This window comes from Dendropsophus ebraccatus, chromosome 9 (genome assembly GCF_027789765.1).
Source record: "Dendropsophus ebraccatus isolate aDenEbr1 chromosome 9, aDenEbr1.pat, whole genome shotgun sequence".
In the NCBI taxonomy this organism is placed as follows: domain Eukaryota; kingdom Metazoa; phylum Chordata; class Amphibia; order Anura; family Hylidae; genus Dendropsophus; species Dendropsophus ebraccatus.
In genome coordinates this window covers 77,257,427-77,262,203 of record NC_091462.1, presented here as the reverse complement: position 1 = coordinate 77,262,203, position 4,777 = coordinate 77,257,427, and positions in this window count along the sequence as shown.

The following is a 4,777-nucleotide window of genomic DNA, read 5'->3' as shown; positions in this document are numbered from 1 at the left end:
TGGGGTCACATTGAAATGTCCTTATTTTTGAAGGAAAAGCACTGTACTTTTCAATGAAGATAACTTTAAAATAGTCCTAACTGTAAACAAATACACGCTATACATTGCTAATGTGGTAAATGACTATTCTAGCTGCAAATGTCTGGTTTTTGGTGCAATATCTACATAGGTGTATAGAGGCCCATTTCCAGCAACTATCACTCCAGTGTTCTAATGGTACAATGTGTTTGCTCATTGGCTCAGAAGGATAATTGATGATTAGAAAACCCTTGTGCAATCATGTTCACACATCTGAAAACAGTCTAGCTCATTACAGAAGCTACAAAACTGACCTTCCTTTGAGCAGATTGTGTTTCTGGAGCATCACATTTGTGGGGTCAATTAAACGCTCAAAATGGCCAGAAAAAGAGAACTTTCATCTGAAACTCGACAGTCTATTCTTGTTCTTAGAAATTAAGGCTATTCCATACAATAAATTGCTAAGAAATTGAAGATTTCCTACAACGGTGTGTACTACTCCCTTCAGAAGACAGCACAAACAGGCTCTAACCAGAGTAGAAAAAGAAGTGGGAGGCCGCGTTGCACAACTAAGCAAGAAGATAAGCACATTAGAGTCTTTAGTTTGAGAAACAGACGCCTCACAGGTCCCCAACTGGCATCTTCATTAAATAGTACCCGCAAAACACCAGTGTCAACTTCTACAGTGAAGAGGCGGCTGCGGGATTTTGGGCTTCAGGGCAGATTGGCAAAGACTAAGCCATATCTGAGACTGGCCATTAAAAGAAAAAGATTAAGATGGGCAAAAGAACACAGACATTGGACAGAGGAAGACTGGAAAAAAGTGTTGTGGGCGGATGAATCCAAGTTTGAGGTGTTTGGATCACAAAGAAGAACATTTGTGAGACGCAAAACAAATGAAAAGATGCTGGAAGAATGCCTGACGCCATCTGTTAAGCATGGTGGAGGTAATGTGATGGTCTGGGGTTACTTTGGTGCTGGTAAGGTGGGAGATTTGTACAGGGTAAAAGGAATTCTGAATAAGGAAGGCTATCACTCAATTTTGCAACGCCGTGCCATACCCAGTGGACATCGATTGATTGGAGCCAATTTCATCCTACAACAGGACAATGACCCTAAACACACCTCCAAATTGTGCAAGAACTATTTACAGCAGAAGCAGGCAGCTGGTATTCTATCGGTAATGGAGTGGCCAGCGCAGTCACCAGATCTGAACCCCATTGAGCTGTTGTGGGAGCAGCTTGACTGTATGGTACGCCAGAAGTGCCCATCCAACCAATCCAATTTGTGGGAGCTGCTTCTGGAAGCGTGGGGTGCAATTTCTCCAGCTTACCTCAACAGATTAATAGCTAGAATGCCAAAGGTGTGCAATGCTGTAATTGCTGCAAAAGGAGGATTCTTTGACGAAAGCAAAGTTTGATGTAAAAACAATGTTATTTCAAATACAAATCATTATTTCTAACCTTGTCAATGTCAATGACTCTATTTTCTATTCATTTCACAATGTATGGTGGTGAAGAAGTGTGACTTTTCCTGGAAAACACAAAATTGTTTGGGGGACCCCAAACGTTTAAACGCTAGTGTATGCAATGTTATAATAAATTCACCACAGACCCCCCACCCCATGGTGACAGCTGTAAGATACCACTTACCTCTAGTAGCAGACTGTCTCCTTCTATCACCTCTTGTATTGCGGTCATCCCGCTGACGACCACTCAAAGTTCTCACACACACACACAAAAACAGATTAACAAAATAATTGGCTTCTCTGGTAGTCAGGACTAGCTTTGGTAAAACCTCCACTAGAGAAATGACACCAAAATGTCTTTGCAGTGGATTTTTCTAGCTGTGTGTATGTCATAGAACACTGATGACATCACTGTATTGTGATGTCATAATAAACATAACTTTATTGTGACAATAAACCTCCCTCTGAGACTTTTCTCTGTAATAAAGAATTGTCTTAGTTGCCCATAGAAACCAATCACAACATAGTTTTTCCAAAAGCGCCATACAAAAATAAAAGTTGAGCTGTCATGTAATGTAAAGTTGTTAGATGTTGAAATTTATACAAACTGTCAGAAATACTGGTTACCATAGCAACCAATCCCAGCTCTGGCTGCACTATGGTTGCTATAGGCAGCAGGATTCCCAATATAAAAGCTTTGTTCAATGAGGCCTGATGATGGAGTCCATTATCTCTGGAGTCCTGACACCCTGACACATGACATTTGATGGTGACATATGGGATAAAAAGCAACTCTGATCCCGGCTGTTTAACCCCTTAGATGCTGTAGATGGTGGTTACTCTTACACATGTGAGTGATAGAATTCATTTTGCTGTATAGTGTTGGCGGGTAGCCTGTGCCATTGTGTATGCCAACAAAGTATATGTTGCATTCTGTTAATCTCTGTAATGTAATTCAATTGAAAAAAGATATAGCAGAATATATAACATCGTTGTATGCTTTTGACCCTTTGGGGACACATGTGGTATATGTACAGCACAGCCACCTGGGCTTTATAGATGGGGGCTACATATGTATGGAATAATTCCTAGACTGTAAATACCAATCACTTCTCACAGCGGCTGAAGGCCTTCTCCATATCAATCATCCAGCTACAAGATTTTGTCAGTTACAGCATGACATGAAAGCACTGTGTCAGTCTGAAATGTATACACCACTTCCTGCAGGGCATACAGCAGCTGATAGGTACTGAAAGACTGGAGATTTTCAAATAGAGGTAATTTACAAATCTGTATAACTAATACCAGTTGATCTAAAAATTTTGTCGCTGGAGTATCCCTTTAACTTGAGCAATGAAACCCTCCATGAGATTCACAATCTACTGTATAATGTGAAGTCATTGCAGTGCTAGCAAATGAAGGGACTAAAATTATCACCAAACATATTATATTATGGCCATACTGTACTGACCAAATCTTGTATACTGAGACAAATATTACCAATAATATTAGGATACAAGTAAGAACATTATCACCAAACCTATGTTCACACAACCTAATAATGTCATTATCAACTGTCCTTCGTTTCAGTGAAAAGAACGTCCGTTGGTAATGTAATACTTGTGCATTGATTTCAATGCAACAACGGCCATAGTGTATACACCGCAGTGTCGGCTGCAGGAACATGTAACACAGCTGCTGTACTTTGCCGCTAAATACTAGTAAAGTATGGTCACTGTATTACAGTGCATGAACATAGCCTAATACTAAGACCAATAATACCAGTATACAAGTAAGGATGTTACCATACATATTACTGCCATACTGTTACTGACCAAATCTGCAGATGTCAAACCAGCCCCTCAATTGTTACAAAATTACCGTCAAGCATCATGGGAATTGTTGTTTTGCAACAGCTGGAGGGGGGGAAGGTATGACACCATAGATATGAATGGGCTGTTAATGTAGTTTCATAGATAAGTGACCTGCAAGTTACTGTACATCCATCCCATGAATATATCTCACCCAGTAACTAAATACATAACACTCATTTTGATGGTAAAAATCACTTTATTGGTGAAGTCTTAGGAGCAGATCATGTGACCACATTAGATTTTTAGTTTTTTAATGTTTATTGGGTTTGCTGTAATCACTTTTTTGTATTAGACTGTGAGGCGCACTACTTATCCCAGCATGAACAGATGTCAGTAAATTCTGGGATGTGAGATGTGAATTGTGGCCTCTGCAGAAGATCAGGTGAGATGTTATTATGGCTTCTCGGCAGCGACGTCAATTCTCACGCCCTGGAGGAAGCAGAGTAGCGGCTGGTGCTGATGTTCCTTCACTTCTGATCTTTCTCTTATCTCCTTCCTCAGCCTCCTTGTTCTGTATGGAAAGCATATGGGGCAGCACATAGGCATTCTGGTTTATGCTGGAGCCAAGGTGTTATGCAGGGTCTATGGAAAACATAAAAGCAAGAAAACACTGACTTTCTCTCCAGCCTCTGAGTCCATTATACAAATGGCCCAGGTCAGGTCTTCATTGTCTGCTATAATCTGAGATGGGAGGCTTTCTATCCGCTGGGTCCTGGTGCTTCCCCTGTGTGGTCTTTTTTGGTGTTTTCACCAGATGCTGTGATGGTGACTGGTTCCTCCATCTACGCCTCGGTGGTGACCAGCGTCTCCATGATTATTTTTGGTCTGTGTTGAGGCAGTGACTGGCTCCTCCCTGATGACTCTTGGCCTTGCTTCCTCCTTCTATCAGCAGTTACCGTAACAATATATGAAACATTATAATAAACTCTGTACAGATATCCCTCACTAAATAATGATCAACGTTTACTTGTGTTCATATGTTGGGATTGTACATGTATGTGTAATCCAAGATACTTGATAAACTGCTCTATGCTGTATTTATGGCTTTGTTTGCCGGTGTTGATTAATCTTCTGCGATACTTATTTTATTTTGACCTGTTTTCTTCTCCTACACCAGGATGTGTGTGGTATGTACTGTATATTTACAATCTTGACTTTACAGGTGACTTCTTCCGTGTCACACTGGGGAATTTGGGGCCCACCAGAGGAAATGATCCTGGGGGCCCACCAATGAAGAACCGACAAGTCAGTTAGTACAAGTTTTAAAGCTGGGGGCCCACGGTTTTCTGGTGGGCCAATCCGACACTGGATTTCTTTATACTGTATAAGAAAGGGCAGGTCCATTGTTCTGTAACAATTGTTTCAGGTCTTGTTTTTTCTGTCTGTGCATAAATGCCTTCAACCACTTTATTCTTTT